The 16,794-nt window shown below is 37.9% G+C and overlaps 1 pseudogene; it reads right to left on the bottom strand.

Moving 5' to 3' along the window:
- Nucleotides 1-11,394, bottom strand: part of LOC108288685 — a 12,859-nt pseudogene extending 1,465 nt beyond the window's left edge.
- Between the last annotated feature and the right edge of the window lie 5,400 nt (nucleotides 11,395-16,794).

Raw genomic sequence — 16,794 nt, 5'->3', positions numbered from 1 at the left:
AAAAAAAAAAAAAAAAGAGGAAAACAGCTGAAAATTAAAAAAAAGAAAAAAAAGAAAGGAAGAAAGAAAAGAAAAAGAAGAAACATATGGAGGAGTGTTCACCCTTCATGCCTTCGTGGAGATTCTGCTCTGGCTCCAATACACTCTTGTGCCTCTGCATTGAGAAACCCCAGAGAAGATGTACCCAGCCTGCAGAGGAACAGACTGAAGTGGAAGATTTTATTTCATGAGCTTTTGAGTGAGGCTCTCATTGACATTTGGCAGCCAAAGAGTTGCAAGAACTTTTGGCACAACCAGTCAATACTATCACATCCTCCAAAGGGAACACAGTAATGAAAATAAACCGAATCAATCTGTCTCAACTGCCGCAAAGGGAATTGTTTCCAACATGCCCAGCCACTGACTGCGGGGCCTGTACAAGCTAGTGTTGGGCTCCAGGGTCAGTTGCCTGGAATCAGACCCTGTTCCCACCTCTTAGGTTTTCAGTTCCTTCATACATAAAAACGGCATAATAATATAAACTAGTGGAGAGGGTAGTTATGAGAATTAAACATCAATGTGCTCTACTTAAAACCCTTCCTGCCTCATTGTAGATGGTCAGTGTGTTAACTCCTATGCATGTGTGCCTGTCATTTCAGAAAGAAAAATAAAAATATTAGGTTGAAACATTTCCTTTAGTTATTATTTATTTAATTAGTGATTTATATTCAGTTATTCATGGCTTACAAATCCACGTTTGAGGAGAATGCTACTTTGATGTCACATTAAATATTTAAATTTTGAGACAAAACTCCAGAATATATCATTTATGCAACAAATACTCAACCCCACAATGTCTGGGTGCTGCTACCTGTAGTATCGGGTTATCTAGATATGATAAAACTTGGTCTTTATTTGCATCTGCAACAAATGAGTTTCAGTTTCCAATCTACACTTAAAGCATATGCATTAGTTTACAATGTTAAAAGCATATTCTCCCCCTATCTCAAAGCACCTTAGATTACCGAGAATAAATACCAAATGAAAAAATTAGTGTGAAAAAATATTCCCCAAGTTGGTGCAAAGGTAGTTATTGATCACTATCCCCTGAGGTCTCTAGAGAAGGCTTTTGCATCATAGGTAACAGAATAATATGAAAGGAAAATTGCAATGCATTTGAGGGTATCTAAGTCATTCCTAGTCAAGAGGTAATTTTCAAGCAGAAAAGCTGTTTTCCTGGTCTACCATCTTGTGTGTATGATTTAAAAAAAAAAAAAAAAAAAAAAAAAAAAGCTCTGTCGCCCAGGCTGGAATGCAGTGACGATATCGCAGCTCACTGCAGCCTTCACCTCCCGGATTCAAGCAATTCTCCTGCCTCAGCCTCCTGAGTAGCTGGAATTACAGGCACCAGCCATAATGCCTGGCTAATTTTTTGTATTTTTGTAGAGACAGGGTTTTGCTATGTTGGCCAAGCTGGTCTTGAACTCCTGACCTCAGGTGATCCACCCGCCTAGGCCTCCCAAAGTGCTGGGATTACAGGCATGAGCCACCATGTCCAGACGTGCATGGTCCTTCTTAAACTTCTCTTTAACCTACACAAGTCTTCTATCCTGTAATACAATTCCCTGTCTCAAAATCCAGTTTAAGGTTCTTAGCTGCTACCTATTCCCCCATCCACAGAAAGGGCAAAGAACTTGTCACTACATTTGAAATTGAAAGAGTTTTTACCCTACTTTCCAGTGGCATCATTATTCGCAAACAATGGAGCAATCATCTTAAGCATCTGGTACCTCAGTGTCATTAGGATTACTCACAGAGTGGCATTGGGGTGGGTATCACTTCTGTGATGGAAAATACTCTAAACTAACACCTTCTGGCTTCTCTTCTCTCCACATTTATTCCACACCAGGGAAGGATGCAAAACATCTGATTGGTTATTTAAGAAGTGTTCCTCAAACTTTTCTCTCTCACTCTTGGAATTCCTGCACTCTGAAAATTCATTAATGACTACTAAAAGCTTTTAGTTGTAAGGGTTAACATTTATTGATGTTTTCTGTGTTAAAAATTAACACTGAGAACTACATTTAAGATAGCAATAATAAGTATATGTTAACATACATAACATTTTGTGAAAGAATAACTATATTTTTTCAACAAAATATAGTAGGAAAAAATGGCATTGCTTTACACTTTTGCAAATCTCTTTAATGCCTGACTTAAGAAAAAGAAGATGAATTTAAGTATCAACTTCTATATTCAATCTTTTTGCAATATGATCTGCAATGCAGTTTCTGAAAAAGTATATCATACAGTTTTGAGAGAGAGTAAAAATGCAAAAAGGTTTTACTATTATTATAAAAATCATCATGAACTCAGGGAACCTGGGACGATACATTGAGAACCACCAACTTAGGAGAAAGATGTAGGCATGGGTCATGGGTCTCTTGGCCACTTGGTCCCCTCCCTTGGGAGCCTACCTACCCCTAGAGAACACTCGTTTCAGCTTCACTTCATCCTGCTTGCAGTTCTCCCATGCTGCCTGGGATAGGTAATTCTGTCCCATTCTGGGCTTGGCTTTTGAAAGTCCTTCATTGCCTATACCCCCTCAACTGTGTTATCCAACATCTCCATCCAACATCTATATTCCATCAAGAATAAAATTAGAGTTTTAGTCTTCATCTGCCTGACTCCTTTGTCTTTCTCTCAGTTACTGTTATAAACAGCACTGGTTTTCATTTTAAAGGTAGAGCATGGTTTAACTTTGTTTTACCTGTCTGACCGGAACTAATGTTCTCATTCCCAGACTGTACCAATTACTTGATTACCTGGTATTCACACTTGTCAGATGTAAACCCAAAGGTCTTTCATGCTCTTAGATTCCAAAAGGTGGCTTCTTGAGGAAACTTGTACCAGGACCTGTATCTCCACAACCCCCACCTGGGGGAGCTCCAAGGACAAGGAGCTGAATATACATATATGTGCTCTGAAGAAAGGTATGTTTGCATGCATTGCTAGGCAGCATAATAGAAAAATCAATTTGATTCATCTTTTCCATTTCTGTTCTAAGCAGCAATCTTGGTCCAACTGTTAAGTACATCATGCTACCCCAAACATGTATGTACGTTGGGATAGTATTTACTATGTGCAGATGTTACTGGAAGCATTTTACTAATAACAGCTCGTTTATTCCTCATAATAATCTAACGAGATAGGTACAGATATGATTCTCATTTTACATACAACAAAACTAAGGAACAGAGATGCTAAATAACTGCCCAGTTGCTGTGCTGGGACTCAAATTCAGGCATCTGGCTCAGACTCTACATGCTTTGGGATCCAGGCCTACCCTTACCCTGGAGGTTCTTGCTCTGGAATATTTTGTATAAATCTCCTGAGTAACCACAATTGCACTGACTCTGTCCACTCTAGCCTTTTCTTTTGTAAACTAAACATTGCTCCCCATCATCATATATGTGGCTCTAAGTACCTCTTCCAGAACATCTGCTTATTCCCCCTTCAATGAATCCCTTCAGCTAAGATAAACACCAAAGGGCCGCCAGCATACAGGCCTTCCAAACCACCCAAGAATTGGTTATTTTGACATCTAAGCCTTCTACACATTTTTCGTTGGGTGATGTCAATTAAACTATTGTAATATTCAAAAGGACATCTATATACTGTGCAACTTGCATTTTCAATTTCAACGTCCTATTGAAGCACTTGATAGCCCTCCATGCAACAGAACCATAGATAATAAAACAGTGGCTAATATAATACTTCAAATGTTTATTTTCAGGCATAGTGAGTGTCCTTTCCCTGGTCTGAAGTTTCTGATTCACCCTACTGGGGCTGAGCATTACTTTAGGATCCTAGACAATTATTTTATCTGTCTTTTACATTAGATCCTCAATCCAAGTGAACTTTGAAAATACATCAACAGCTGTTAAAAGAAACACCCACCTCCCCAGCTAGGTGCAGTGGCTCACGCCTATAATCCCAGCACTTTGGGAGGCTGAGACAGGAGGATCATTTGAGCCCAGGAGTTCAAGACCAGGCTGGGCAACATAAGGAGACCTTGTCTCTACAAAAAAAAAAAATAAACTGGCTGGGTGTGGTGGCATGTGCCTATAGTTCCAGCTACTCAAGTGGCTGAAGGGGAGGATCACTTGAGCCCAGAAGGTTGAGGCTGCACTGAGCTGTGACCATACCACTGCACTCCACCCTGGGTGACACAGCAAGACTCTGTCTCAGAAAAAAAAACAATGAAAGAAAGAAAAATCCCCTATTATAAACAGATACTCACATCCATATGTAGAAACACAATTCTGATCTCTTGAGAAAGACCAAGCCAGTTTGGGTTGACAATTTGCAAAGTGACCCATTGAGCCATTCTGCTCCAAGAACCAGCTCACCTTTCCACCCCTTCTGAAGCCTCCCAAGAGACACACTCCACATACTCCCACCACCCCACCACATGGGAAATCTGATTTAACAATCAAAGAATTTTGGAGACATCCTTATTAGTTATGCTAATTCAGGTTGGGGGGAAAAATAAATGTATTACAAGAAAGATTATTTAAAACCCAAATATATGTGGTTTAATTGGCCATTTATGATTCATCAATAGTTTGGTATTTCTGTAACATATGAGAGTTGCATGCATTTGGAGTGAGAAGTGTTAACAAGCTAACAAGCTCCTGAATGAGATTCTGATGAAATTTATACTTCTATAACTGAACCAAACCCTTTATTTAAAAAAAAAATAACCAATTTAGCTGTCAACATAAAATATTCATTTTGTCATTCATGTAAGTAATGATCCCCAGCAAATGGGATAGTTTAATTTTCAATGTGAATTTCATTAGTTACTTTTTCTTCCTCCCTAGTTCCAGGCAGGATTGTGACAGCTGTCCAGGGGCCCCAATTAAACATCGAAACTGGTTCATATTATGCCCACCAAAGCACTTTTAAATCATCACCTAAAAGCAGCCTGCGCCATACAGCTCATCAAAGCCTGCAGCTCCTGAACACATGCTGCAAAACCCATTTACGTGGGCCACCAAGTTAGGAATCTTTCACGCTCGCAGGTGGGGAAGAAAAGGCAAGCAGATCAAAGATATTTGGGCCACCCACTTCTTTAGTAAAGAAACAGCAACTACAACTTTCAGATAAGCAAGCTCTCTGAGAAGACATTTCTTCTTGGGCCCAGCCTTTCTGTTGACTGGGCACAAGGGTGGTTCTCAAGAATCAGGCATGAGTCTTTCTCAGACCTCCCAACCTGCCCCCACCTGCCAATCAGGAAACAGCAGCAATTCGTCAGACTGTCAGACACACTTGAGAAATTCAGAGACATTGAGCAGTGAGTCTATTTGGGAGCTGATAGTGTCTTGCACATTCAATCTCTTCAGGATGGTACTTTGACTGGCTATGGTGGTGCCAGCTTCTACATTTTGATAAACTTTTCCCAAAGTCGTAAGTTCATTCTACCTATAGAATTTTTAATACAAAAACTATCCAGGCATGGGGCCCATGCCTGTAATCCCAGCTACTCAGGAGGCTGAGGCAGGAGAATCGCTTGAACCCAGAAGGAGGAGATTGCAATGAGCTGAGATCACGCCACCGCACTCCAGCCTGGGTAACAGAGTAAGACAACATATCAAAAAAAAAAAAAAGTTATCTGCCAAATAGCAAAGGCCATTCCATCTCAAAACAAAATAATCCAACAAGGAGTATAAAATTTTATTGCTTTCCTTGTTACTTCCTGTAACCAAAACTGAGTCAATGGGACCTGATGCAGGAACTTTGTTGCAAAGAAAACTCAAAAAGAAAACATCAAAAAACAAGTTATTAGAAGCCAGACAAGGTATACATCCTATTACAATCACAATTAGGACCATTCTTCAAAATCTCATCACTCTTTTTCTGCAAAACGGGGAAAATTATTTCAATCTGTCCATATAAAACTGCCTCCATTTTCTGTAATGACAATATTGACTTGGGATGCCAGACAGATTTTGTTTAGTGAGTTGGCTGGGGTTTTCTCTTTGTAAAAAGCTTTTAGTACTCTAAGACCTTCTGTTTTGTGAGTTTTGGTAGGCATACTTTGCAGGAATGAGTTAGGGTTGCTCAATATTCTATGGGACTTGAGGCAAGATTTGTAAAGAGATATTGGTGGGTGAGGTAGGCAGGGTTGGTGAATGATTGTGTCCTTATAGGAGGTTGATTAGATTCCGGTGGGATATTGATCTGGATTATACTTGTTGAATGGGTTGTGATAAATGGATTATGCAAATTATGTCTTTGACAGACCTCTAACCTTAGAGACTATTCCCAAATTTTAGCAGAATACCCTGCTTTCTACAGCTTCCTTCCTCCGCCCTCTCTCTCACCCTCTCCCTTTCTCTCTCTCTAATGCCCTTTCACTAAGTGATATCCAGAAAGTACATGGATATTTATGAGCCCTTTCTTAAGACAATTTTGCATTTATTTCAAAAATTTTACATACAAGGAAAGATGTTGATTTATTTAAATTAGTAAAAGAAAATTCTGCAGAGTATCCACTTCAACTACAATTCCAATTACTTTTTTCCTTCTGTCATCACAATCATCTGAAAATTATAGAAGTCTCAGCACCAAAGTTTGCAAACTCAAGAAATGGAGTATTTTCACTAATACATACTTTAAAAATAGAAACAAACATTACTTTAAGCCACCTCATTTTAAAGGTAATACAGATGGTCCAAATATATTATTCAGAATTACTATTTTATAATAATAAACATATTGTGCCACAGTGCTATTCCTAATAAGTCACTTTCTGATAATTAGATTTTTCAACATATGTTTCATTAGAGTTGGTTCTGCTGTACCTTTCAGTGGACAAAAATTCTTCCCCTCAGACCTGAGTTTTTCAATATAATAACCACTAGCCATATGTGATTATTTTAATTTAATATAAATTAAATTAAGCATTTAATTTCTCAGTTGCACTAATCACATTTCAGAGGCTCAAAGGCTACATGTAGTTAGTGGCTACCTTATTGGATGGCACAGATTATCAAACATTTCCTTTATTGCAGAAACTTCTGCTAGACAATAGGATGCCTTAGCTAAAGTCATGAGTTCTTTCACATCAGAAATCATGGCTAGTTTTCAGTAGGAATACAGCAATTTTATAAGACTATAACATTTAGTCCCAAAGCATTCAAAGTCCAATTTTCTCATTCCATTTTACAGTTACAAATTTCTCTAGTTTTGATTTAAAAATTACCTGACCATATTTGCTATCTCCCCAACTAAGCTGGAAGCCTTTTAAGTATGGGGCCACATATAAAAACCCATTGCCTCCCAGATTAGTAAGTACAAAACATTTTTTTAATATCTTGAGTTGAATTAAAGTGTAACATAGCCTACCTACTTACTCCAATGCTATGCATTGTGGGTGCTCAATTTATTACAGCAACCCTTATTGAAAGGGCACTGATTGCTTAGTGAGGCAAAGGAGAGACAGTAGGTGCCATGTCTGTGTTCCAGGAATGTAAACTCCCCTTTCTCCTCCTGGGAGCCAAGTCACAGGGAAGAAGCTCTGAAACTCCAATCTCATCTCACTATTCAAAAGCTGGGCACTTGTTTAATTTTCCAGCCCAAAAAAAAAAAAAAAAGTTCTCAGCTTCACCCGATAACCGCTTCTTTGACACTGAAATGTATTCATTCTAAAAATGGGTATTAAAAACCTCTTTTATGCCAATAATTGTGCTTGACAATGGAGACAGGAAGGAATAAGGGAGGAAGATAACAAACAAGCAGCATTTCACTTAAACCTGTGAAATGCTACAATAGAACAGAACTCAGTGGTCTGATAAAGGATTATAAGAGTGAGGGTACCTTAGATTCAGGTAGCAGGATATGCATCCTGAAAAGTCGACATATAAATTGAGGCCAGTGGATGAGAAGAGCTAGCTACACAGAGCCAGGCGGAAGAAAAGACAAACACAAAGGCATTGCATTTCGGAAGATGGTTTGATCAAGGAATTAAGAGGTAACCAGTGTGGCTCAAGATAGTGCAGAGAAAAGTGAAGGAGGTGAGGAAGGCAGTGACCATATCATGCCATTTCATGGCCATACTGCATGTGGCCTTATTGACCATGACAATCAAGATTTTAAGTGCTTTGAAAAGCCCCTGAAATGTCTAGATCACTGTAATAATATAAAGACTGCATGAGTGAGTGGGTGTGTGAATGAATGAACGAACCTACTTAGTCCTGAGAAGCAAGAGTATTAAAAATGAAAAAAAAAAAAAAATCGTATTCTACTGTGAGGCATTTGCTTTCCTTAAATAAATACTGCATTTCCTCTTTATTCAACTCTGCTTTTTCTTTTGGATTAGAGGAAAGATACATTTGATTGGGACTTTGGAAGTGACTTAAAGATATATCTACATTCACTTTTTAAAGAAAGCAACATTAACTGGAAGGCTTCCCTGACCCCTTCAGGCAGAATCAGGTCTTCCCTCCTCTGTGCTTCCTCTCTGCTTAGCACATTCCTCTACAGAACAGTTATCACTTTGAATTATAAGGAAGTATTTTAACAGGCTGTGAGCGCAATGAACACACCTCTGCCACCGCACCTCCTAACTCAGCACCCAACACACAGTTGCTCCTCAATAGATGTTTTCAAAAGGAGTAAAAATAAGAGAAGTAGATGGAGGTCTTCTTAAGTAAATGCAGACTCGAAACCCAGTTTCTATGCTAATTAGTACTAAAAGAAGATTAATTTACTGTCTCGGTAATCAGCTTCTCTGACCTGATTATATATTGAAGTCCTGAGCATCTCTGCTAATATTACTATTTATGCAGCATGTAAATTAAGACAACTCTTAGAAAACTGAGAGGTTTGAATTCCTGTTCTATAATACAGGGCTTCTTAATTAATTCAAAGTACCCTTTTATAAATAATAACCTAAGAAGAACCAGTAGTTTTGTTGAGTAGTTCCTGTTCGGTGTCCAAAATGCAGTATTTGATCCTCCTGTCCACGGAAGGTGGTGAGGAAAAGCATTCTTATCCCTACCTCATAAATGAAAATATCACCCACCCAAAAGAAAATTTATTTAAAGTTACCCAGCTTGTATGTGGAGGAGCCAATGGTACAAGAACCCGTTTCCTAAGACTCTCTTCTTTCTTTATGCCACAATGCCTGGATCAATAGTTTTCAAGGTATATCCTAGATCAGCAGCAGCCTCACCTGGGAAATTGTTAGCAATGCAAATTCTAGGCCCCAATTCCAAACTTAACTGAATTGAAAACTGTGGGTGGGGGCTGGAGGAGGAGGGAACGGAGAACCAGCAATGTCTAACAAGCCCTCCAGGTGATTCTAAAGCACACTGAAGCTTGAGAAGCACTGCTCTAGATAATGTTTTTAAAAAGATTAATATTAAAAAAAGATTCAAGCTATATATGTAATTCGTTTCATTGTAATACAAAATTGCTTAAACTGAAGTTAAAATCCTGCCTGAAATTTTAGATATATTCATTATCAATTCATAATTTATTATTTTGCTAGATTGTCAAGTTAAACTGTTTGTGCAAGGACATAAAATTTTTGCCTTATGTAATACTATTAAGCATTTTGTCACAATTTTCCAATTATAGTTAAGGTTGAATAAAGTAATTGTGATAAATTCAAAATTGCACTTAAACTTAATCTGATCCCATCAACATTAATATCAACTTTAGTGCCTATAACTTGACCATCACACTTAAAAGGGAAAGAATATAGCAAAAATTATACCACAGGGTTCATTTGAGGAAGAGATGTTTATTGGTTAAATAGTGAAATAAATGGAAAAGATAATGCAATTTTCCATATGTATGCCAAATGAAATCTTTGCTTAACAAATTCATCCAAAAATGAAACTTGGCAGTTTTCCCCTCGAGAAGTCAGCTCAATTTTTTGAGGGTGACAGAGTCCCTGAATGATCCCTGACTTACTGCCTTCAAGCAACTGAGAGCTAATCAAAGGTCTACGAAAGGGTCTTAGAAAGATTCTACTTGCAGAGATAGAAGCAGCGTGTGCTATTAACATATAGAGCAGAACGAGCCATTGAAACTGTATAGGAAAAGGAGCAAATAGTCTTCCAGTAGATTTCAATTATGAAATATTCTTAATTTAGGGGAAAATTGCTTAAAGGTGGTATGCTAATAATCCTAATGCACTCCAGCATTGTTACACAGCAGTATTTGTGGTCTAAGTTGAGAATTTTGGGTCTTCATTTTGAACCTTTACTACATTTTTTAAAGAAATTCAGATGTGCTACTAACTGAGGAAAAGAGATCAGTGTCAAACCTTGAGCCGACTCACAATATTTTGGAGCTGATGATCCAGGCTAAACATTATGGGCTTTTTACATTTATGCCTTTAAACCCTTTAGCAATGAAATGGCCTCCTTCTTCTGCTTGCCTCTTCTTTCCCCCACCTTTAAATATCAGGAATTTCAACAAGCTGTTAATACTCCTTGATTAACTTTGGCAGATTCTAGTCTGTAAATCATTTTCATGGTGGCACATTGCATTCTAGGACAGGTTATCAATATTGTGTCCCAATGACAGTCTTGTCCTTTTCCACATACATCCTTTTCTCTCTGCCCAAGGAGAATTGATCCTAACCATAAAGTGGAAAGCTATTTGAGGAAAGTGGCTAAAAGGTTTGGGTGCTGACAAGCACAAAAACCTGAGCTCAAATAAATACCTGTGATTACGAATAGACTCAGCTACAATACAATGTCTAGTATGAAGTTAGCCCTCAATTAAAATTGGAATAGGTGAAAAATAGTAGTAATTATGTCTTTTATTGATGTTGTACTTCTGTGTACCATGCCCATTTCTAAGCAGTTGACCAACACTGTTTTATTTAACCTTCACAACACCACTTCATAGATAGGTGGCATCATTTCCATACTATAGCTGGAAATTGCGCACTAACAACAAAAGCAGGACCTTTGGGAAAAACTTCAAACCCAGGTGTTCCTGACTTCAGAGTCTATGCTCTTTTTACTACACCACAATGAATGAAGGAATCCAGCGATAGTTGACAGAACTCATTTCTAGAGCTCCTTTACTCATAACAGGCTGATTTGGAGGAGGCTCATCATTAATAAAATGTCTCCTTCACTGTCCTGGTTAAGGTTATGATGTTGCCAGCACTGGAGTAAACTCCTCCTATGAGTCAAAGCCTCTTTTCTCCCAGATGCTACAGTGCAGACTGTTTACCTGAGATGGGACCAGAAGAGCCCAGTTACATCTTCGATTGAGTGCAGTAATCACTAAACTTCCATAAACAAGAGTGGGTGAGGAAAGGCATGGAGCAAGAAGTCCTGAGGAGGATGGCCAGCAGTTTGGGCTGGGGAAAGCAAAGGCCATTATGAATGCAGGGGATCCCAGAAGAAGCAGAGGTGGTGGAGTAGGGGCTCTTTACCTACTTGGACAGTTTGCTCTTGTTCAGCAGTACTAATGATATTTGCAAGGCCAGACTCAAAACTTCCCAGAATACCTAACTTTTTTTTCAAGTCACAAAATTATTAAATCTCCCTTTGTCCTCTTAAAGAAAAAAAAACTTTCATGGTACTGAGACTTAAGTCCAAGAAAAGAGAGTGCCTCGATTATTCCTTTAACAAATGTTTATTGAACATTTCTGATATGATAGGCACTGAAAGAAATTTAAAAATGAATAAGACCATCCACTTTGACAATCTATTTGAAGACACACCTACATGAACAACTGCAATATAATTCAACAGAGGTTGTACTAAAGCTTGTGCAAGGCCCTACTGGAACAAGAAGGGAGTTGCATACTTAGCCAATCTTGGAAAAATTTCACCAGAGAAAGGACGTTTAAGCTGATATCTATATGCAAATTTCCAGAGGTGAGACAATATGTTGCTTGTTTGGAGAATAGTGTGAAAGTCCATATGCACATAGAAAGAGTTTTTAATTTATTTAAAATTGTCTAACTAACATTTACTCTTCAAAGCCCTTTACAAGCATTGGCTTACTTAATCTTCAAAATGTCCAAACCAAATTTTACAGATAAGAAAACTAAGGTTTAGATAAGCTAAATAACATGTTCAAGATCTCACTCGAACAAAACTAACACACAAACCCAGATAGCCAGGCTCTAGTGCATAAGTTCTAACCACTGCCTAGCACTGCCCATACTGCTAACACATGAGGATGGAAATGTAAGTTGTGAAAGACTTTATATATCCTGCAACAGAGTCTGAGCTTGATAGTGTGTGACCACCAAAGGTTTTGAGGCAGAAAAATAAGACAATCATATCGTGATTACAGAAATGTTACTCTGGGGTCAGCATAAAGAATGGATTGGAGACCAAGAAAACTGAAAGCTAGAAAACCTGTTAATATTTTGTTTCAAAAGCATAGGCAAGACAGGCTGAGGGTTTTAATCATGATGATGGGTCTGCATAAAAAGAAAGAATAAAAAGATATTCAGTGGTAGTACTAACAGGGTTTGGTAACCCTGGGAACACTAGGTGGAGGGTGAGGTGAAGATCAGAGTCCAGGTTGACACAATTTCTAGCCTGAGTAACCGGAGACATGATGAGAATCCCTTGGTCAAGCATTAACCAAGGCGGAAATGTGAGAAAGGGGAAAATTGGTTAAGGCAATTAGTAAGTTCACATTGGAGTACCTTGAGTTTGAGGTAATCCTAGAAATCCAGTACTTTAAGGAACGGTGATGCCTAGAGATATGAATGTGCTTGTCATTGTCTTGGATTTAGCTGAAGTCATGGAGGCAGGTGAACTTAGTGGTGATGATAAATTTCAAGCAAAGGTGGAAGAAGAGATCCCTTACAAGGTAATCTTTGGGCATGAGAGCTGAGAAGAGGAAAAGACTCAAAAACAAAGAAGGAAGAGAGGAAGGAAGGAAATGAGTAAGGGAGGAGGGAGAAAGGGAAGGAGAGAGAGAAGAAGGAAAAGAAGTGAGAGAGAGGGAAGGAGGAAAGCACAAAGGGAGGAAGGAAAGAAGAAAAAATTGGGGAATAAAGGAGAAAATTTTAAGCAAACTAAAGAATCTGATCATCTTAAATTTCTGAAATATATTCTCACTCCAGGTAGAGATTTGTCTTGTAATTTCCCCATATTTCATTTTCTCTTCCATTAATTTGAGTGGTACTTTAAAATATCATTACTTTAATAGCTAAATAATTTAAATTGTCTAGCATTTGCTATATTATTTTCAAGTAAGCAACAAAGACATCTTCTAATGTGCACATTCTCAGCCAAAGTCAATAATTCCAAAAGAGAATCTTTTTTAATGTTCTTATTGTTGTCTTGTTGTTGTCGTCAGCTATTTAATTAGGTTTTTCTTAAGACATTTAGAACACAAATTTGTGAGGATAAATTCCTTTCATCAGGGCAAACACGGATCACAAGTTGCCCTGGAGCTGAGGAATAGCTTTGATTTTTGGTAAAATTTGTGAGTCCACAGCTTTCTGTTCAATCTTGCGCTGCTCGGTAATCTGGTGTTTCTCTTTTTCTGTATCAAAGATCTCACCTTCCTGGTGTCTGGGCTTCCTCAGCTTCTTCTTCTTGATGTAAACACCAGTAAGATGTTTTGGGATTTTCATATCGCATATACCGAGGTTTGCCACAGACTTCAGGGAAAACCTGAAAGCATTACAAAAAAAACAAAACAAAACAGGAAACACTTCCAGGTTGAATGTGCTTAGGCATTTTCTACCTTTGTTTTTCAACGAGAGCAAGTTCAGATCATTTAACAAATGGTATTGGTATGTATTTTTCAACAAAGTGAAAATTGCACCAATTAAGCGAGCACTGACACTTAACAATTCTCAGCTTGAGACTTGTCTCCACTAATTAAAAGAGATGAATATTTGTATTACTGATAAATCACTATAATTAAAAGTCATATTTTTCAAACACAAAAATGCTAGATTTTATTAGAAATACTTTTTCAACGATATAAACATGAATCTGTGTGTATGAGAAAAGTATACATACTTTAACACTATGGCAAGATAAACAAAACTTACACTTAGTATCCAAGTCTTTTCTTGTAGTGTACATGAGTCCAGAAACAACCAGAGCAGGAATCATCTATGAGTGTCATAGTAAGCACCAGCTAATTTGGCCCCAAATGCATAGCAGTGGTTTAAAAGGCGGAACCACAGAAATGAGTGACAACTCCCTTGGTTATCTTCTTTCTTTGGCTATTTGCCATTCCACTAGTTGGATTTCAGTGAATAACAAAACTATTGGTAATACAAGTACTACAAGGAATATTATTTTGCACTTAAATTTTCAAATATTTTAAAATAAAATTTTAAATATTTGACATAGAGCACAGGTACAGCCGTATTGGCAATGTCATCAATTTAAGTGGTCAGTAGCTTTGGCGGCTATAGCAGGTTGTAATCACTCATATAATATGATCTGATTTATGTGTTTAAAGGACCACAAGCTTCTGTGTGGAGAATGAAATGAAGGCAAGTCAGAGAATCCAGTAGGAGGCTCTTCTTGTACTGGTACAGAAAAGATGATGGCCTAAACTAAGAGTGGAAGGTGGAAATAAAAAAAGGTAGACAGATAAAATAAAAAAGGTTTTTGTTTTGTTTTTTATTTGTTTGTTTGTTATTTGAGACAGAGTCTCACTCTGTTGCCTAGGCTGGAGTGCAGTGGCACGATCTCAGCTCACTGCAGCCTCTGCCTCCCAGGTTCAAACAATTCTCCTGCCTCAGCCTCCAAAGTAGCTGGGATTACAGGCATGCGCCACCACGCCTGGCTAATTTTTGTATTTTTAGTAGAGACAGGGTTTTGCTAGGCTGGTCTTGAACACCTGACCTCAAGTAATCTGCCCGCCTCGCTCCCCCCGGCCCAAAGTGCTGGGAATACAGGTGTGAGCCGCTGCACCTGGCCTAGATTGGTGGTATTTTTTATACTCAACTGTGCATATGTGTTAATTGACTGGATGTAAGAAAGCAAAGCACTGAATAGGGAATAGCTGGATAAATGGGATGCTGCTTTCTGAGATGATAAGAGTTGTATGAGCAGGTATGGGGAAAAACTTGTGTAAAGTTTGAGATGCTTACTAAACATTCAGGTGGATGTCAATTCTCTCCTACATTAGGTATTGATGATAATGTGTAATTTGGAAAATTGTTGTGGAGCATAGAAATGATGTATTTAACTCACCTAGCAGACGGGCTAGGTTATAACAGATGCTTAAAAGCAGTGACTATGTTTGTTATCATTGGAAATGCACAGAAAGTGGGAAATGTTATTGGGACTAGTAGTTGAGAACAATCAGCAATATTGATTTAGATTTTTTTTAATCACCTGCGTAGCATAAGTTCAAGTCAATAAAACTTTTGAACACATACCATACCCCAGGTACTGTACTAAGTCTTAGGAATGACAAGGACAGAATCTCTCCTTTCACAAAACTTGGTGCAAATTACAGAAGAGAATGGAATGCTCAAAGGGTAGAAATTAGAGAAAAAAAAGAAAAGGCTGCAACTTGGTGGATACTTTGTCAAATATGCAAGAAGAAAGAGGAGCCAACAGAGGAAGCAAATACAAACAAGGAAAGAGACAACCAGTATCACAAAACCTAGACAAGCTTGGAGATGTTGCCGCAAGAGGAGGGGTGTGTTTTAACAATGGGGAGTTGATCAACAAAGTTACCTAGAAAGAAAGTGAAAGATGAATCAAAGCTAAGAAAATGTCAGAAGATTACAGGCAACTGTCACCATTTGTATGTACAGTGAAGAGATCGGAAACTAGATTGCCTAGGACAAATGACAAAGCAGTAAGTAGTGTCCTCTGGGACAAAGAATGTATCATAGCAAAAGTTTGGCAGGATAAGGAGAAAAAGAAATAAGTACAGCTCTCATATAGCAAAATCTAATACTTAAGACTCAAGAATATCAAGGACACAGATGAAAGATTTTCATCCTAACTCTGTACCTGAGAGAATCTAAAAATTGAGCCAAGATCGCTTTATTTATATAGGTGATATAATTTATCTATCTATACATACATATACACAATTAAGGACCTCTTTTAATCAATTTTCTTTACCTTATAGGGAAATTGGACCAGTGTAGCATAAATTCATGATTGTAATTTCAAAAAGAATATCAAATGTTATATTCTCCTACTTAGGCTTTTCCTTCCTAGTAATACATCAGAGTGATGTTTTATTGCAAATTTAAAAGAGCCATAGAATGCTGATTCTTTATTCCTGGTTTCAACATTAACTGATGCATGTCTCTGGACAAACAACAGAACCTTTACAAGCTTCTATTTTCTTACTTATAAAAGACGGTTGGAAATCTCCTTCATATTTAAGAAAAAAAAGGAGGGGTGAAACTGTCTCATCATGAGGTTACAGTATGTAGAAGAAGAACCATTCCAAGCATTTAAAAATTAGGGAAAGTCCTAATTTGAAAATCAGTAAGCCTGATAATCCCAGGTTTTAGATGCTGGCATAAAGGTAGACACGGTCAGGTTGGTTGACCTCACCCAGCACCCTGATTCACTGCTGGGTGAGGTCACTGTCAGAATAGACAGAAAAAATGGCACAACTCAATGTGCAGAAAAGTACATAGCCATGGTCTCCAAATCACCAACAGGAAAAATCTAGGTTGATGTTTTCATTATTAATTGAGTTAGTTTATATAACTAATTGGGTCACAGACTCGACTTAACATGCACAAATGGTTCATAAAGATATATAAAGATATGCTCATTTTCAGCTAAAGATAGACAGGCAGATTAC

This window comes from Cebus imitator, unplaced genomic scaffold, assembly GCF_001604975.1.
Source record: "Cebus imitator isolate Cc_AM_T3 unplaced genomic scaffold, Cebus_imitator-1.0 Scaffold382, whole genome shotgun sequence".
Lineage (NCBI taxonomy): Eukaryota > Metazoa > Chordata > Mammalia > Primates > Cebidae > Cebus > Cebus imitator.
The sequence above is the reverse complement of the archived record's forward strand: the minus strand, read 5'-3'. Positions and strand labels throughout refer to the sequence as shown.